The sequence below is a fragment of the Pleurodeles waltl genome, chromosome 11, assembly GCF_031143425.1.
Source record: "Pleurodeles waltl isolate 20211129_DDA chromosome 11, aPleWal1.hap1.20221129, whole genome shotgun sequence".
Taxonomy (NCBI): Eukaryota; Metazoa; Chordata; class Amphibia; order Caudata; family Salamandridae; genus Pleurodeles; species Pleurodeles waltl.
Genome location: NC_090450.1, coordinates 755,525,563 through 755,546,519, shown reverse-complemented (window position 1 = coordinate 755,546,519; position 20,957 = coordinate 755,525,563).

Here is a 20,957-nt window from a genome sequence, read left to right as displayed (position 1 = left end):
TGAAAGCTGCCTGCTCCCACTGTGGATTGGTGAATGAGGATTTCATATACATACTTTGGTCTGCCCCCACTGTCTGCAAAGTTACTGGAGAGGGGTAACATGTCACCAAATACATTGTACTGACAGTGCAATTTCCAACATGTGGTAAGTGTGTATAGTAGGAGTATACCGAAAGAGTAAAAAACAAAGTTACATCTCGCTTTATTGACTTGGGCTTATTATTAGCCAAAAGATTGCTTACCCACACATGAAAGTCGTCTGACCCTCCTCATCTCACATCTTGGTTAAAGTCATTTACAAATTGGTCACAAACTGAGAGTGTTGTCTTACGTAGGGAAGACACCATAGTACTATGATGACACCTAATAAGCCAGTAGTTGGAATGTGGTAATGGCAGACCTTCACACAGACATACCTGATGCATCCCTGCCGGAGGATGACTGGCTGCTTTGCATTGAGGAGGTTAGCGGGGAGATTTTAGTTAAACTATCTCGTGCCCTGACTCACCATGCTATACCTATAGCAGAGACCATACACCTGCACCAATTGTGGCTTCCGCTGTGGAGGGCACATGCTGGCGGTGGGCCACTAACTTGACAATCACGGGTAATGGGTTGCAAAGCTGGGGCTAGAATGACAGTTGATGTTGATATTATGTCCCTTGACAGATTCTAGTTGTCCCCTAAGACACCCCATAGTCATGTAAAACTGATATTGCACAATATTGTCATGCGTGTACAATATATGCCTTAATTTGCTGATCTTTAAAATAGGTGTTGCTGTACCTCAGTTAATGGACCACAATCGCATTTCTGTGTATTTCTCTTACGCATATCACATAAGTATCATGAGAGACGACGCATGACTTTGCATCAAGCTATGGATAACAGTCTGTCCAGACTCTCATACTCTTATTAACGTGCAAAACACCTCTGTCAAGACATACTGTTATTATGCACCGTCATTGGCATGTACTTGTAAAAAGTATTAACAAGCCATACACAGATTTAAACAAAAAAGCAAAAGGGGGTAGATGGGTCCATTTTCAAGCAGGAGCTGAAGAAGTACAGATCTGCTAAAACACGTATACTTCAACATATGTCCAGGATCAGATGTACAGTACGGGGTGCCCCTCTGGTTGACCACTACATTGCACAAGACCATCGTCCTGATGACCTTAAATGGTCTATCTTATATGTAGTTGACAAAACAAAAACAGGCACCTTATCAGCTTCTGCTTTGGATAAAATGGAAGCTCGCCTGATAGAAATATTTGGGACGGCCTGACAATGTCTAAATGATCTGTCAGAGATGTGGGCCTTAATTAAATTGTAACTATTCCTCAGTGTTTCTAACTTTACACTTTGCGTGATGTAGTGGATGTTGGATAGAATCAGCCCCAGAGATATATACTAAGTTTGTTTAATGTTACTGTTAATATTGTATATCATGGTCCCTAGTGTATATAGGACAATTATGAACGTTTCTCAAAATAATACTTTTTGTGTTGATAGAGATCGATGACATAGGCTCTATCATTAATTGTGGCAGCAGTCCGTCTGCTGTATCTGTAATCAGTGGTTTATTGTCAATAACATGATAACATTCTTTGCAATTGAGATGTCTTTCGTTAACCTCTTGGGTGTCTTGGACGAGATGATCTCGTCCAAGGCTACAGTTCCCCTGTGCCTTGGACGAGATCATCTCGTCCATGGCACAGGGGAACTTGGGGGCGCGCTAGCGCGCCCCCCGTGCACCCCCCTTCGCCCCCCAAGTCGGGGATGGAAGGGGAAGACCTTCCCCTTCCACCCCTGACCCCCCCCACTCCCCCCTGTGACGTCAGCGCGCGCGCGTGCGCTGATATGTCACAGGGGCCTCCCTCGTCGCGCTGGAAGCTCTGCTTCCAGCGCGATTGAAAAAGAAATGCAAAAGCATTTCTTTTTCAATCACTTGGGAGGCCCGGAGGGGCTTCAAAGGGAAGGAAAAGTATTTCCTTCCCTTTGAAGTCCCTCCGAGGGTTTCAAAAGCCGGATTGCTTGCAATCCGGCTTTTGAAACCCCACTAGACAGCAGGGATTTTTTTTTTTTTGTTTGAAATTGACAAAAGGGAGCGACCCCCTGGGCAAGGGTCGCTCCCAGGGGGGGCATTTTTTTGAAAAGGCCTTTTCTGCCCCCAGGGGGGGCAGAAACCTCTAGGCACCAGGGACCATTTTTTTTTTTTTTTTTCATTTTTTTTTATTGAGGTGGGGAGCGACCCCTTAGGCAAGGGTCGCTCCCCTTGGGGGAAAATTATATTTTGGCCATTTCTGCCCCCCTTGGGGGCAGATTGGCCTATTTTGATGAGGCCAATCTGCCCCCAAGGGGGGTAGAAACCACTAGACACCAGGGAGTTTTTTCTTTGCGTGAATTTCACGCAAAGGGAGCGATCCCTTAGGCAAGGGTCGCTCCCCTGGGGGGGGAAATTGTATTTAGACCATTTCTGCCCCCCTGGGGGCAGATTGGCCAATTTTAGGTCAATCTGCCCCCAAAGGGGCAGAAACCACTAGGCAGCGGGGATTTGTTTTTTGGCGCCAATGTCACGCAGGGGGAGCGACCCCGTAGGCAAGGGTCGCTCCCGGGGGGGGGTGGGTGTTGGGGGGGCAAATTTATTTTAGGCCATTTCTGCCCCCCCGGGGGGCAGATCGGCCTATTATTAGGCCGATCTGCCCCCGGGGGGGGGGCAGAAACCTCTAGGCGCCAGGGGAATTTTTCTTTTTTTTCTTTTTTTTTTCTTTTTTTTTTTTTTTTTTTTTTTTAGAGATGGGGAGCGACCCATCAGGCAAAAGTCGCTCCCCTGGGGGACAAATTGTATTTAGGCCATTTCTGCCCCCCTTGGGGGCAGATTGGCTGAGTTTAGGTCAACCTGCCCCCAAGGGGGCAGAAACCACTAGGCACCGGGGATTTGTTTTTTGGTGCCAATGTCACGCAGGGGGAGCGACCCCGTAGGCAAGGGTCGCTCCCGGCGGGGGGATGGTGGGGGTTGGGGGGGCAAATTTATTTTAGGGCATTTCTGCCACCCCCCCCTGGGGCCGGCTGAGCTACAGGCCAAACACCACAGGTAGGCACCTTGCAAAAAACACCTCTGTTTTCTGTGAAAAAATATGTTGTGTCCACGTTGTGTTTTGGGCCATTTCCTTTTGTGGGCGCTAGGCCTACCCACAGAAGTGATGTACCATTTTTATCGAGAGACTTAGGGGAACGCTGGGTGGAAGGAAATTTGTGGCTCCTCTCAGATTCCAGAACTTTCTGTCACCGAAATGAGAGGAAAAAGTGTTTTTTGGGCCAAATTTTGAGGTTTGCAAAGGATTCTGGGTAACAGAACCTGGTCCGAGCCCCGCAAGTCACCCCTCCTTGGATTCCCCTAGGTCTCTAGTTTTCAGAAATGCACAGGTTTGGTAGGTTTCCCTAGGTGCCGGCTGAGCTAGAGGCCAAAATCTACAGGTAGGCACTTCGCAAAAAACACCTCTGTTTTTTTCCAAAATTTAGGATGTGTCCACGTTGCGCTTTGGGGTGTTTCCTGTCGCCGGCGCTAGGCCTACCCATGCAAGTGAGGTATCATTTTTATCGGGAGACTTGGGGGAACGCTGGGTGGAAGGAAATTTGTAGCTCCTCTCAGATTCCAGAACTTTCTGCCACAGAAATGTGAGGGACATGTGTTTTTTTAGCCAAATTTTGAGGTTTGCAAAGGATTCTGGGTAACAGAACCTGGTCCGAGCCCCGCAAGTCACCCCTCCTTGGATTCCCCTAGGTCTCTAGTTTTCAGAAATGCACAGGTTTGGTAGGTTTCCCTAGGTGCCGGCTGAGCTAGAGGCCAAAATCTACAGGTAGGCACTTCGCAAAAAACACCTCTGTTTTTTTCCAAAATTTAGGATGTGTCCACGTTGCGCTTTGGGGTGTTTCCTGTCGCCGGCGCTAGGCCTACCCACGCAAGTGAGGTATCATTTTTATCGGGAGACCTGGGGGAACGCTGGGTGGAAGGAAATTTGTAGCTCCTCTCAGATTCCAGAACTTTCTGCCACAGAGATGTGAGGGACATGTGTTTTTTTAGCCAAATGTTGAGGTTTGCAAAGGATTCTGGGTAACAGAACCTGGTCCGAGCCCCGCAAGTCACCCCTCCTTGGATTCCCCTAGGTCTCTAGTTTTCAGAAATGCACAGGTTTGGTAGGTTTCCCTAGGTGCCGGCTGAGCTAGAGGCCAAAATCTACAGGTAGGCACTTCGCAAAAAACACCTCTGTTTTCTCCCAAAATTGTCGATGTGTCCACGTTGCGCTTTGGGGCGTTTCCTGTCGCAGGCGCTAGGCCTACCCACGCAAGTGAGGTATCATTTTTATCGGGAGACTTGGGGGAACATAGATTAGCAAAACAAGTGCTATTGCCCCTTGTCTTTCTCTACATTTTTTCCTTCCAAATATAGGAGAGTGTGTAAAAAAGACATCTATTTGAGAAATTCCCTATAATTCACATGCTTGTATGGTCACCCCGGAATTCAGAGATGTGCAAATAACCACTGCTCCTCAGCACCTTATCTTGTGCCCTTTTTGGAAATGCAAAGGTTTTCTTGATAGCAATTTTTTACTCTTTATATTTCAGCAAATGAATTGCTGTATACCCGGTATAGAATGAAAACGCACTGCAGGGTGCAGCTCATTTATTGGCTCTGGGTTCCTCGGGTTCTTAATGAACCTACAAGCCCTATATATCCCCGCAACCAGAGGAGTCCAGCAGACGTAACGGTATATTGCTTTCCATAATCTGACATTGCAGGGAAAAGTTACAGAGTAAAACATAGAGAAAAATTTATGTGTTTTTCACCTCAATTTCAATATTTTTCTTTTTCAGCTGTTATTTTCTGTAGGAAACCCTCGTAGGATCTACACAAATGACCCTTTGCTGAATTCAGAATTTTGTCTACTTTTCAGAAATGGTTAGGTTTCTGGGATCCAGCATTGGTTTCATGCCCATTCCTGTCACTGACTGGAAGGAGGCTGAAAGCACAAAAAATTGCAAAAATGGGGTATGCCCCAGTAAAATGCCAAAATTGTGTTGAAAAATTGGGTTTTCTGATTCAAGTCTGCCTGTTCCTGAAAGCTAGGAAGCTGCTGAGTTTAGCACTACAAACCCTTTGTTGATGCCATTTTCGGGGGGAAATCCACAAGCCTTCTTCTGCAGCCACTTTTTCCATTTTTTAAAAAAAAAAACGAAATTTTCACTGTATTTTGGCCAATTTCTTGGCCTCCTTCAAGGGAACCCACAAAGTCTGGGTACCTCTAGAATCCCTAGGATGTTGGAAAAAAAGGACGCAAATTTGGCTTGGTTAGCTTATGTGAACAAAAAGTTATGAGGGCCTAAGCGCGAACTGCCCCAAATAGGCAAAAAAAGGCCTGGCACAGGAGGGGGAAAAGGCCTGGCAGCGAAGGGGTTAATCTGGTTATCATTTTAGTATGTTAAATACATTGTTGTTTTAGTATGTTTTGAGTTTTTTATGCACATTACAAAATGGCCCCCACATTCTTGATTCAGGACGAGTAATACGTCTAGTCCCCTTTTTTATGTTTATTGAGCACGCGTAGCTTGGCTGACGGCCCGAGGTGCAGCTTATTTCTATGCACGCCATTGTAGCGTGTCACACGGAGAAGCCCTTATTTCGAGTTATAAACGGCTGGCAATTTCTTGTTAATAAGGTAGGCGCTGCGTGTTTAGACGTGCGCGCGGCTGACAGGCTCTTTATTTCTTTAAGCCTGTTTTATTAAGCTCATGTTGTTATATTTCAGACAGCATTAGTTTGGCTGCATTCCTGTTTAAAATTACTGCTTGCGCTTCTATTGAACTTTCCAAGCCAATGTCAGTCTCCTGAGTTACGCGTGACTCCGATTTTCGTTTATATTAACGCATGATGATTACTTAGATTATTCTCTGGGGGTAATATTTGACTTTGTCTTTTTAGCATTATTTTCTTAACATTTTTTAGATTCTGGGTGGTATATCTCTTGGATTAATTCTTCCCTTTAGAACAACATTTACTATAATTAACAAAATGGACTTCAGATGGGGTTTAGCTTGATTCCTTGTACATATAATTTTTGTGAGTTTCACGGTATCACAAAATAGATTTTTTGTCCTTGCGCACATATAAGGTGTTGGTGAACAGGAGTGGGTTTTCCCACACCTGGTGTTAATTTTGGTTGTTATGATTATAAGTTTGGTTAGGTAATTTTCTGTGTTATATATATTTAGGCACTGTCGTCATTGTCCTGAAGAGGCCGTAGTTGATAAGGCCGAAATGCGTCGACTATATCATACTAAGGAGTAACTGTTGGAATTTTAGAAACATATGGATTGAATAATTTGGGGAGTGGATCGGACTTTCATTTCAGTGACTAACTGTTCTCACTGGAATAGGATACTTTCCTCCCACAACTGTCACTACCTGGAACGTTGACTGCTTGCCACTTGATGGTTAAGCAGCTTCTATTTTATGTATCACTGTGCTTGTTTGTAATGTTAGGGTTGTTTCTGATTTGTTTATAGTCTGTCTCTGTGGATTACTTTTTTAGATGTACAGGCGATTTGTGGACACTATGATTCAGTTGATTTATTTGTAATAAAGAAATCACTACTCAGTGAAAAATTTAGTTTTTTGCTTAGATACTTGGTACAGATGTATCCTGGTTGGATATTTTGCATCCTTGCATTGTTATTGTCCCTAATCCAGTGGGGTTATAGGGACCTCCCCACCCTCTATGGGTTACCTAGGGCCTAACTTAGAGGTGACTTATATGTAGAAAAAGGGAGGTTTTAGGCTTGGCAAGTACTTTTAAATGCCAAGTCGAAATGGCAGTGAAACTGCACACACAGGCCTTGCAATGGCACGCCTGAGACATGGTTAAGGGCTACCTAAGTGGGTGGCACAATCAGTGCTGCAGGCCCACTAGCAGCTTTTAATCTACAGGCCCTGGACACATATAGTACACTTTACTAGGAACTTATAATTAAATTAAATAAGCCAGTTGGGTATGATCCAATGTTATCATGTTTTAAGGGAGAGGGCATATGCACTTTAGCAGTGGTAAAGTGCGCAGAGTCCTAAAACCAGCAAAAACAGTGTCCAAAAAGTGGAGGGAGGCAGGCAAAAATTTAGGGGTGACCACCCTAAGGCTGTCAGGTCTAACAACACATCCCATTTTCCTTTACAGAAAACAGGCTACATATTATTATATATACACATTTTATAAATATATAAGATTGCTTTATTAAAAAGAATCACACACATGGTGGTCTGCTGACCTCAGCAAGACACCATCCCTGTGATTCCTAATGTGTCACAAATTGCAACCTACCTCGACAATCCACTAGGAATTGCTAATGAAACTCAAAAGAGTTTCATACATTAGGAGTACCGATTTCCTAATTGCAATTTGAAGAGAATCGCAATTAGGAAATCAGTATTCCTGATAGTACATCTCACCCTAAGTTCTGTTCTTCGTGAGCTCTATCAGATATTTTCATAGTATGTGTCCTTTATGGGGAACAAGGCACCGAGCAAAGATCTAAAATGGCAAAGGCAAGGTCAAATAGGCTTGAACCAGTACTCCACATCACTGGTACAAGATAGTACATTGGTGGCCGAAACTCACTCGGTGCTGATCTACATCACAGCAATGGCTCAAGATCAAACAAGGACGACCTAAAATCACACAGTGCTGAACGGAGTGCACACTTTTCTGGCCAAAAACCACACAACATAGGTCAAGATCATTTTAAGAGGAATGGGCTGCATACATTTTTAGTGGGTCATAGCAGAAAACTATTTCTGTGTTATGCCACATGTGCAAGGGAAATCTGCACATATGGAAAATTTGAGACTACTAACAAAAGACAATGCAAGTGCAAAATGAATTCTCAAGAGTTGGCAGCAGTGCCATTGTATCGTGTTCTGCCCCTAATCCAGCTCACTAGCCACACCCCAGCCCAATTTGATGAGTACTTGCACTTACTTTTTCTCATTTAAAGCACTGCCTATGGGCCTATATATAGTGCGTCTGGTTTTCAGTGGGAGGTGTGATAATTAAATGTGGAGGGGAGCGAAGTGTATGTTACTTTTAACCCAGTGACAGGCACTGGGATAAATGTCTTTAATTTCAATGCCAAAACTCTCAATCATGGTTCGTTTACAGAATTGAATTCATAAAGGGCAACGATTGAGAGCTCTGAACTGGAGGCTGAAGGCAGTGCGAGTTTGTCTCAGTGCCTGTCATTGGGTCAAAAAAGTAAAGAATAATAAACATCTTTACTTATTAACGCATCCTTGTCTTCATCGTTACCTTCTGCAGTTCCAGGATGGGACTGAGCCTCAGCCCTGTACCACTCCAGACGTTTTACTCATGCTGCTGATAATGTTAGCAGCATGAGAAAAGTGCCAGGATTGGTTGTAGCGGGATGGTTCATTGCTCCTTTAGGCACTGGGGGCCTGTGCCTTCTCGCCACCCATCTGCCTAAGACAGCTCAAGTTGGAGAAGTGACATGAACACTTTAAACAGAAGTGGGCACCACTCCTACCTTGCTGTAAATCAGTAGCAATGGCACTCCCTGACTCTTGGCTCCGGCTTACAGCAGCAGTGAAAAATAACATGATAATAAATTATTTTTATTACAATTTTATTCTTCACCTCTGCTGCTCTTGCAGCAGGAGGATGCCGCTCCTCTGCCCAAAAGGAGGAACCGCGCTGCTAGTTTTGACATACAGCATCAATGGAGAAGATTTCTCCTGTTATACCAGTGTAAGACCCCTATTCTTGTGCTAGATACAGGACGAAATTCACAGTGTGCTGCACTGGAAACAATTATTCACTATGCCATTGTGTTGAAATTCACTATCAGGAGCATCTCTTCTCTCTCTATTTTCTTCTCCCAAAAGCTCATGTTGAATGTTAACTACTATCTCTCAGGTACCCAAATCCCTGCTTGGTGGTCTATGCCACCCTAGTATGCTAACCTTTCCTTGGGTCCTGTACACCTTCCCAAATGAAAACAATGTCCCAAATAAATGCCTCCAAACAGCACAAAACACAAAAGTGACCCTCACAACTGAACACAATGTCACGGTTGTGCACGAACAGCAGCAGGGCACTTGCATCCTATGCTGCTTCTGCTTTGCCTCCTGCCCTGCCTCTCCCTCCCTCGACGGTAGCAACCCGTTAGGCTTTTCTACAGTGCAAAGGTGCTCATCCAGCTTCACTAACATACACTGCTGGTGCCCCTCATACAAAGACAAGGTATAGGTCTTATAACAAGTCTATATGCTGCTTCGCAAGCAGAGATAAGGCACCATTTATGCGACAGCAACGCAGACTGCTCTTAGAAAGGAAACCTAAAATGTGACTCATGTATTTGTGTAGTCAGTGTGCACTCCTAATATTCTACGAACTACTAGAATTCAACATTTACTAGTCTGTGTGAACAATAACTGCAGAGTGCTAGCGTTAAGAACTGCACTGAAAGAATATAAAGAAATCATTGTTGAAAATGCTGTTGTTAATGCTTATGCAAATAATTGAAACAAACAAAAGAACGCTCCCAATACTTTTTGAATCATCATTTTACCATGAGTATAGGTCGTTTGTGGTTTTTCACTGAATATGTGTTACTTAGTGTGCCGATCCTGGCAAAAACAGAAAAGCAATGAGATGGCTGAAAATATTGACAGTGCTTGGTGCATTCTACGATGAGTAACTCTTCAGACAGCTCTATCCATTTTAGTAATGATCAACTTTAGCAATACGTGCAATATAACTATTTTCTATGGTTAGAACAATTACCACTGAGGTGTTGTTAAGTAAATTCATTACTTGAAGAAGGCTAATTTGTGTTAAATCGGCCAACCACAGGAAACCAACACCAGCTTGTTTTCAAGAAGATTGGTTTACCATTAACAGTCACAGACAAGGTGGCATGATTCACCTTTTTAAGGCTGGTGAAAAATATGATGGCTCTCGGGCCTGAACTCCAAAGGTTTGCCTCTATACTGGTAAATGAACCACCCTGCCAAAATGTACCTAAGATTGGCAAAGCTAATAAACTAGTTTTAATGTACTTCTGCATGGAGTGCCACCTCACAATGAAAAGGAACTGGCAGATCCAACCACGAAGGGGTGGTGTGGGGGGGCAGAGTTTTTCTGTCATTTTACCAAATGGTCAGCAGTTTCATTGGGCATTTGAAGCTGTTTGGAATTTGCGTCTATCAAGTCATGATCCTGTTGATTGTTGGCAATGGGTAGATATTTAAATATGCTCTGTCTTACTAATTTTGGGGAAGTTGACACCATTCAATCCAATAAAATAGATTCAAGTAATTCTAGAAGCATAACAAAGACCCCCGTAGTGCTCCAGTACAGTGTGAAAGGGCAGCAGGTCCCTGACTGTGTCTAGGGGGAAGGGGGTCCCCTATAGGTACTTTTGCAGAGGGGGGCCTTGAAGTTTTGTTACAGTCCACCTATCCTTCCCAGACGACGGGCGATGGTCCTGCATATGAGCGGAAGGTGATGAGTTGTATAATATTAGAGGATTCCATAGTGATAGTTTGAACCAAATCACAGTTGTACCTTCTACTATAATATAGCAGTGGTATCGTTGGGTGGTCTAATGTTAGACCCCCTTTTGTTCACTCCAGCATGCCCTGGAGATCTAATAAAAAGAGTGCAAGAATGGATACAGCAGTCACGGCTGGCCGCAGGCAACAACAGGTGTCTGTGTGATTTCTTGCCTTCTTGATTGGCCCACATGACCCGGGGACTGCATAAGCAAGATCACCCTACAATGATACATTGGAGATGAGGTGGATGTGCGGACCCCGCCTGCCTGGTGCACTAAGGTTGAAGCGTAGCTGCATCGGGCCGCTCTGCCGCAATACAGAAAGGCAAAGGCCATGACCCACATGGACTGGACGTCAGCACATGATTGCATAACTCTGCAGCAGACTGCACTGCCTACCACCAAAGGGCACCAACCAGCCAAGACCTCAATGCTCACATGGAGTAGAGCCATGCTGTTTGTCAATCCTGCCACAGGAGGGTGTTTCAGCCAGCTACACACAGTGAATCATGCAGACAAATTGAAAGAGAATGTGAAAGAGCCACACTAAGCCACAAATATTCAACATTGCACTTAAATGCCAATACTGTGCCCCTCGTCACCCATCACAAGAAAGTTGGGTAAATAAAGTAAGTCTCGGTCTGGTGACTGTCCCACCTTCTGATGGAACAGTGCTCATGTCACGAGCGGAAAGCACATAAGAAAATGATCCTAAGCCAGGTCACAGCTTCAAGACAGCCTCGACCATAACAAAATGGCATCCATCCCAGGAATTGAATCGTTTGTCGCAGACGGCACACTCTCCGTGCCTGTGCCAAAGTGGAAAGACTGGGTGGAACATCTTCAGTTCTACTTTGAAGGGGCAGACATCCCTGCAGAGCAATGAAGGGCTCTCCTGTTACATATAGGGGGGAAAGACATTCATAAAATAAATAAAATGTTGATGGAAGAAATGCCAAAATCATACACCACCTTATTACGAGCCCTGAACGGCCAGTTGAAACATTGGTGAACAGAGACTACAAGAGATTTGTATTGTGGAAAAAACCCCAGGACCCCGAAGAGACTTTAGATGCTTTCCACAGTAGATTAATAGAGCTGGCCACCACCTGTGCGTTCGCAGACAATTAAAAAGAGATATGCGAACAAGTGATACAGGGGTGCTCATCCACAAAGTTACGAGAGGCAATCTTCCAAGAACCAGGCAAATCGCTCCAGAGCATCCTGACTGTAGGGATGTCGAAGTAACTGTGGAAAGTCAGGGCCTCTCACATGGAGGCTGCTCTCCATAGAACAATCAAAACAGAACAGGTCAATATTGTCCGAGTCCACTCAAACACTACGGCTCAGAAAGTAGCTGTAGACAAGGGCAGAGTATGGATACTGTAGGGGACTTCCTCACTGACTTAACGACTGCCCAGCGAAGAGACGTTGTTGTGCCACATGTGGGAAGTACAACCATTTTGCGAATGTTTGCCGATCCTCCAAGCGTAAGGCCTCAAAAGAAGTTGCCAAGTGGTCTCCAAGAACACCAAAGGATCGGAGGGTATGGATGAGGATCCCAAACACTATCGGGTTCACACCTTTTTATCCATATCCACCACGCATGGACAGTTCTTGGATTACATAAATAAGTAGTGGTGCACCCTAAAACAAAACAACAGTTGCAAAAAAGTGCAATTCAATAGTCCATTTTTCTGTGTTAGATATTTATTTTGAATTCCAAAATGCGTTTATATTTCCATCTTTCATATTCCAGTTGCTACAGCCTCAGCCAACGCATTTCATTCACGACAGTGAACTTTTTCAGGGCTTCTCTTTCAAATTCCAGAGCTGGCTCCTTCAGTAGATGATTACAAAATACATGTTGTGTGTCTAGACCTCATATACAGGAGTAGGTCATTCCTATCCTGGACAACTGGATGTATGCCCCACATCAAAATGTGGTGCCATTTATGTGTAGAGTGCACCGGTTTCATGGTGGTTGAGTGGTGCACTTGTGCCTCATACGCACCAGCTACTGTAATACTCCAGTTCTGGGGTTAGTGCATTTTCTATCCTTAGTAGCACTAAGCATTTTTCTCTGTTCTTAAACGAGCTCTTCACTTCAAAGTCTGTTGCTAACAGATCTAGGAAATGTATATGATGGGCTGTTTCTCAAATCAAGCAATTGCCCCCTGTGTATTTTAGGCACTCTTGAACGCTCAAAGCCAAGTAATTTGAGAGGGACTTGGAAACTGCAAATAGCGGTTTCACACATATATCTTCACAATTAAATGGTCCATACTCTTCTTTTACCACATTAGTTCATATGGCAAGGAAACAATTCCACCCAGTAAAGAAAACTTGAGCTGCTTGAATCTGGGTGACCAGATTTTGAAAACCAAAACCGGGCATTGCACAAACATAGAAGTCGGCAACATGCATCAGCCAAAGGACACAATTAAACTTAACGGACAGATCTAATTTACAGAGAAAATACAGACAATGAAAAACTGAGGGCATTTAAATGGAGCTTTACACACAGTTTCATCTATTTTAACCAAATTGCTTTCTGCTAGGGGGCTGATAACAAATCCTACTCCGGAAAATATGAAAACGTGTCTCCTGCCCTGTAAAAACTGGACATGATCTAAAATGACTGAAATTTCTTAGAACTTATGTTGAAAAATAAATCCAGGAGGCCTGTCTCTCCAGCTTGAATGATGTATGGTGCAAAGGCCTGGAACGATTCCCTCGATCAAGGCAAGCAAAAGCTGTCCCTTAAAAGATCCTTCCGTACTGACCTTCAACAACACAAAGACATCTGTATAAGATTTGTACAACGTGTCCTTATTTTTAAGACTAGGGTGGGCCAGCTATGTAGGATTCGGGCATCAAGACTATTCGGCTAGAGACGGTCAAGGGTTGAGACTTGTACAGGGGGTATTTATACTGTGAATGATCATCAGGAAGGTGCCTGACAACCTTCTGTGTTGCATCGGTTCATTCACTTGCTGTAGCATTTTGACCACCGTTATTCCATCTATCAGCCTTGTCCTTTAGCTGCCATGTTCGGTTTCCTCAGTTCTTTGACCCTTTTTGCCTATCGCTTTACTTGATTAAAGATTGCATTTTGGTTTTTGTTTCGCTTGCTCTTGTCTCCTGCTTGCATGTTTCCCAGATTGCTATCAACCTAGATTTCGTCAACCTTAGTGATGGTTTTCTGCAACTCTGGCTTAGGTTCCCATTGTGAAATACTCATATCCATACTCCATGAAGTGTAAAAGGCCATTTATTAGGACAGGGTGCAAACATTAAACTATCCCAACAGTATAATCATAACATCAAAACATCTTTGAATGTAATTTCTTTATTCACACCCCACCATTCTCCCTTCACCCGAACACACCATTTTGCTTCACTCTTCCTTTCACCTTTCACTCAATAACCTCCTTCCACTCCCAGTCTCTTTCTCATTTCTTTTACCCAAGCATCCTCCAATCGAGCCTTTTTATCCTGTCCAAGGCGTCGTCTATGCCTGCCTGTGCTCACTTCCACCCCGACTACCAACATCCAGGAAAACCCCAGAGGGTGTTTTACTGCGCCACACCCGAACATACGGCAACTCAGAGCTCACCTCCTCTACATCAAATTCTCTCATTCCATAACTCGACAAGCAGGTCTCTTATCTCTAACATATAATAAGCACTGCACAGATTAGAGAGGTGTACCCCATCTGAATGAAAAAAGGCCCTTTTCCTCTTCCTTGATGACCCCATGAGCTACCACCTTAATGCCTCTGGCCAGACAAAAAACTCTCATTACTTGATTGAGCTTCCTCCTGGTCTTGTCGATGGCCAAATGTTTAATTGCCCCACTCCACTTCGGCACAAATTCTGTCCATACCAAGAAAGCTGCTGCCTACCTCTGTTTGAGTAACAACAGAATCTGTTGCATGTGTTGCAGTACAGTTAGCCCAATAGATGGACTAGATCATTCTGCCCCAGATGTATAACAAGCATGTCTGGACATTCCCTCTTTGGCATCATGGTAGCTGAGAACGCAATAAATTGCCCCATCTCATCCCACGCTTCCCCAACCACATCACTTCATGATTGCTGCTGGGCAATCCCAGGTCCTGTCTGTTGGAAAATGGGTTATTGGTAAGGGCAGGTAGGTACCTACACCTAGCAACAAGCCACTAACCTCCACTTAGGTCCAGTTAGGTCTCAGTAAATTAACCCCAGCTCAACCCTTGGTAGCTTGGCAACGAGCGTCAAGGCTTAACTTAGGAGACAGTGTGTAAAGCATTCAAATATCACAAAACAGTAATTAAATAAAACACAGGAAACAGTTTAAAAATCCAAAACCAATTTATAAACATAGTTTATATTTTTATCTTTAAAATGACACAAAAATGAATAAAATCGGATAAAGGGAACCGGAGATATGAATTTTTAAAGAATTATTATTTTTCTAGCGCTTAGAAACAAAAAGCGCCAATCGGGTCATCTGGTTGCAAAGTCAAAGTTTCAGGCCGACCGCGATGGAGCCCTGCTCGGCTACAGGTCGCGGGAGGCCTCGGTTAAAAAGTTACCTTCTGACTTAGTCTTTATTTTGAAGATTTTCTTCAGCGGGACGAACCTGCCAGTCCAATCCGACCTCCTGGAGCCCTTCTCCGGATACGCGATGCTGGATTCCTCGGTGGAGATTTTTACCTTCGGACTTAGTCGTTTTTTCGAGGTGAAAATCCTTCGACCGGGGTAAACCTGGATCTTGATCAGACGTCCATGGAGCCCTTCTCGGATACGATGGCTGGGAGGTCCCGGTCAACTTTTTACCTTCGGACTTAGGCGGTCATTCTGACCCTGGCGGTCAAAGACCGCCAGGGCGGAGGACCGCGGGAGCACCGCCGACAGGCCGGCGGTGCTCCAATGGGGATTCCGACCGCGGTGGTAAAGCCGCGGTCGGACCGGCAACACTGGCGGTCTCCCGCCAGTGTACCGCCGCCCCATTGAATCCTCCAAGGCGGCGCAGCTTGCTGCGCCGCCGAGGGGATTCCGACCCCCCCTACCGCCATCCAGATCCCGGCGGTCCGACCGCCGGGAACCGGATGGCGGTAGGGGGGGTCGCGGGGCCCCTGGGGGCCCCTGCAGTGCCCATGCCACTGGCATGGGCATTGCAGGGGCCCCCGTAAGAGGGCCCCTACAAGTATTTCACTGTCTGCTTGGCAGACAGTGAAATACGCGACGGGTGCAACTGCACCCGTCGCACAGCTTCCACTCCGCCGGCTCGATTCCGAGCCGGCTTCATCGTGGAAGCCTCTTTCCCGCTGGGCTGGCGGGCGGCCTGAAGGCGGCCGCCCGCCAGCCCAGCGGGAATGTCAGAATTACCGCCGCGGTCTTTCGACCGCGGAACGGTAACCTGACGGCGGGACTTTGGCGGGCGGCCTCCGCCGCCCGCCAAGGTCAGAATGAGGGCCTTAGTCTCTTTTTCTGAGATTTTTCTTTACCAGGACGAACCACCAAGTCAGGCCGGGTCGCGGTTGAGGCAAGCGGGCTAGAATTTCCGCGGCGGGTCGGTCCCTCTATGGAGCTTTTTTACAAAAATTCTCAAATTTTCTCCAAACTTCTGGGGCTTCACCCAGATGTTCTTTTAAGGTTCTTTTGGGGTCCACAGCTCACCCCAAGGGTCCAGAAGTTCTGAGATGGTCCTTGGGGGGTGCGGACTACAACTCCCAGAATGCACCTGGCGCAAACTCCTTTTTGGCCACTGGGCAGTGGTCAGCTGGTCGCTTTCTTCAGGAGTTGGTGCAGGGGACTCTGGTTAGCAATTTTTCAACTGTAGCAAACAGGGAGTCCCTCCTTGAACCAGTTGAAGCCAGGCAAAGTCCTTCTTGTGGTGAAGCCCAAGTGTGCAGCTGGTGCAGTCCTTCTGAGTGCAGGTTCCAGGTGCAGGCCAGGGGTCCAGCAGGGCAGTCCTTCTCCTTTAGTTCTTTTCTTGTTGAAATCTGGTGGGGATCTGATCTGTGGGTGCAGGTCTGCCAGTTTTATCCTTGCTCCTGGGTGAAAAGCAGGGGGGTCCTGGTTCTCCAATCAGGGGCAGGGTCCTTCCCCCTGCAATGACCACTTCCTGGGAAGTGTGGCAAAAATCCATCCCAGAGGGCAACATTCTCTAAAAATCCAACATGGCTGAATCTGATTTTTGGAGGTTACATCTGGCTGAGCCCACCCATTGGTGTGGCTAAAAATCAAAACACACCCCTCTCCTGCCCTCCCCTAATCTAATCAAGGGGGCACCTAGTTGTCTGGGGTTGCAGGATGTGGGGGTGTTGCTGGTTGCTGCAAATGTCCTTCTCTGCCTTTGAAGACCAGTTTGGCAGCCCTCCTCCTTCCTGCCTCACCATCTGCTGAGGCCACTTCACACCTCATCAAGGCAGCTTGGCTAAGCTGCCACAGGCTGGCCAATCAGAGCACAGCAGCAAAAACAATGCAGGGCTGAAATTGGCAACTTTTTAGGTAAAGTCTAAAACTCTTTACCTGAACAAGTTATATTAAATCCAACAACTGGAAGTTGTGGGATTTATTACAACAATTAATTTGATACCAAATTCTTGGTATGCATCTTTTAAGGAGACTTTAAAATTTAAAACAAAGTCTCCCCATTCTAGCCTATGAAGGCCACTTACTACAATGAGGGAAAAACGAATTTGGCTGTTTTTACCTCACCAGGGCTTATAAAACTATTTTTATAAAGTCCCTGCTTATAGTTACATGGCACCCAGCCCTAGGGGCACTTAGGGCACACCTTAGGGGTGACTTATATGTAAAAATAAGGTAGTTTAAGACTTTGGAACTACTTTTAATTCCAAAGTCGAATTTGCATATAACTTTAATTTAAAAGCAGCCAGCAAGGCAGGCCTGCCTTTAAAATGACACTGGGCACCTCAGCAGTGCACCTATGGGTGCACCACCTATGCTGTGGTCCCTAAACCTACATGCCCTACGATATACTAGGGACATATAGGTAGGTTAACTTAGCCAATTATAATTAGCCTAATTTGCATATTGATTTTACACAGAGCACAGGCCCTGGGACTGGTTAGCAGTACCCAGGGCACCATCAGAGTCAGGAAAACACCAGCAAAAAGTGGAAAATGGGGGCAAAAAGTTAGGGGGCCTCTGCAATCAGCCCTGTTTTCTCACACTGTCCATATAGCTGTCATTCATCATGCTTAGCTGCCCAGTTAAACTAATGTCCCACCATCCAAGTCACAATCTTAGGTCTCCCAGGACTGCTGACACTACCCAATGGAAAAAAGAAGAGTTAGTGTGAGCTACGCACCCCTACTCCCCTAGCAGAGACCTCACCTCCCTATTTTGCTCATATCTCAACCTCCACTGGCCTATCCTGCAAATCTCAGATCAAATCCATTCCAATCATGCATCCACTGTTATTGCCCTGATCCTGAAGGAATAAGTCCCAAAATTGGCAGGATCCCAACCCAATTTCTTTAAAGCCATGCACAGTGCTTCCAGCAACTGAAAAGCTGTGACCCTCGCCCCTCCTTTTTGACAGAATATTGTCTCCTGTCTGCATCCTAGCCAGCTTTAGAATCTGCACCTCTCACTCACCAGGCATGCCTTTCCTCATCCACCCTCTTGCAATCATATCCACTTGCCCCTCCCCACCTGATCAGTCTTAGATTTCCTAAACAAAATCCCCAGTTGACCGTGCTCCAACCATATTTCGCCATGCAACACCCCGACTCACACACAGACCCCAACAACTCAGACACCCTGAAAGCAAAAAAACATCTGTATCGTCACAACCTGAACAATGCCACCCTGAGCCTGTCATTACAACACTCTGGCAAACATCTAAGAATTCCCAACTGCAACTCAAACATGATGGCTTCAAGCAACTCCTACCCCCCACGCATACCTGTCCCTGCCCCACACCTTCAAAATCTTCCCCATAATGCCATCCTTTGCTGGGTCAAACCCCCAGTACAACTTGCCATAAAAACACAAACATGCCGACTTGCCTGCTATTGTCGCGGGCACTAAACCTTTAACAATTAAACACATGACAAAATGTATCACCTGTCCTTCCCTGTCACTGTGATTCTGACACAATGGCCTTCCCGGGCCCCCTCAAAGTTCTCATATTCACTCCAAGCCACCGTAAAACTCCTCCTAGTAGACTTCGCTAAAGACATCTTAACCAGCCTATTCACTCTCAAGCCCCCTACGCCCAAATTTCGGCAGGTACAGGCATCTTGCTTTTCTCTGCTCCTGGTGCCAGACTGTGAAATCTGTGCCGCTGTAAATGAGACAATGAATCAGCTTATAGAGGTGTTCACTTTGGGAACGTTTAGCCTTGAACACAATATTCAACTGTGAAAATATCACATGAAGTGTTGTTGCAACAGTCACAAAATCTTATAATCCCATGCCTTCTGTCTTCTTTACCAACTGCACCACTGTCATGTTGTCCAAGTTAAACATTACTATCCTGTTTGCAAACTCACCACCCCAAACTGTCAATGCACCAGCAATATGAAAAATTCCATAAATGCTATGCTCTGTCCTCACTACACCCATTGTAGATGCCACTTTTCTGCATTCCATCATCCTTCCTAAAAGAGGCCAAAAACTCTGGACCCCAGTTGAATCTGAAAACAAATTGCACTTGCCAATCTGTGTTCTCCTGAAACATCACACACTCCATTGAAGTAAATCAGAAAATACCTCCACATGCCTGGGTCTGCCCTTGCCGCCATGGAAATCCATACCCTGCGGTGGGGCACAACTGCCCCTGACGTGGCTAAGCCCAATCTCCTGCAAAAAGTAAGTCACCCTGCACCACTGTGCATCCAAAATTAAAAAAAACCCAACAACTGATGCACCTTTCTCAGGTCCAGTCTCCGTTCCAATCACATCCCCCAAAAAACTTTGAATATCCTGAACTTTTGCACTGGGCAATCTCACTTTCATGTTGATTGTGTCTAGTTCAGTGCCCAAAAGATTCAGCACCATGCTAGGGCCTTCCATCGTTTCAGGGGCCAATGTAACTCTCAGGTCTAATGCCAGAAACTCAAAATGCCTGAGGGCCCTGTGGCACTAGTCTGACCCCCACCCTGCCAAAAAAGGGAAAGTCATTCAAATAGTGAGACACCTCTTGGTGCCCCCTCTTCCTAGTAAACACCCACTGCACAAAGTGCTGAAGGTTTAAAACCATGCACAAGAAATGGCACAGCCCATGGATAATACTCTATCAACATAAATGGCACCTTCAAATTGCATGCCTAGCAATGCAAAATCATCCGGATATATTGGTAACAGACGAAAATTAATATCACACTTTGCTGACTCCGTTCCCTGACCGTACTGCCTGACTAACCTGATAGCATCATCTACTGACGCATACACCACCCTAGTTTCATCTGCAGCAATAAAGTCATTCACAGAAGCACCCACCGGCCATGACAAATGGTGGATCAACCTGAATTCCCCTTTCAACTTCTTAGGTACCAACCCTAAAGGGGATATGATCAGGCCATTCAACGGCCTTCATAGAACAGTACCACAATACTGCCTTCGCCAACTTTTTTCCTTAATTTGGCGCTGCCATGGCTGACAGCAAATTGTCAGCCCACCTCTGTCCCCTGGGGCCCTGGTAACCAAAACAAAAGCCCGCCTGAAATCCCAGCTCCAACTTTAATGCTGTCTCTCTGTCTGGGTATTGTGTTAGCTATGGCAGTAAATCTCCCAACCTAATTGGTGTAGGTGCCTTTAGGCTCAGAAGGACCTTGATGCCCTCTCCTGCTAGTTGCCTTCCGCTGTTTGGAGGGTCTGGACAGAATGAAATACTGTGCATTGGGATGTTTGCCCCAACACTTTGAACACTTATGTTTAAACTTACAGGGATGTCTGGGGAAGTAACCTTTGTTAAAGTTCCAGCTGGAACCTGTGGGCCTTGGCACCTTATCTGCCTCATGTTGGGTGGGACGGGGTTAAAAGGGTTTAAATGTGATGGGAAAGCCACACACCATGTGAGCCAAGGTCAATCGCTGCATTGAAGACACCCGCTGCATACATAATCCCAAATCAACACCACTCCATGTTTTTCTGGGTTCACACTAACTCTGGCTCTGAAATCCTCAAACTGGCTAAGCCAAGCATAGTCCCTGAAAAGCATTTTGACTTTCCTTATAATATCCATATATTTAAACAATGCAATAGCCCTGTGTGCATGCTTTTTACAATAGATGCCAACATAAATCAAAAATGCGGACATCATGTTCTCCATATTAATGGGTAACTTGGTCCGTCGAGCCAGCTCCCA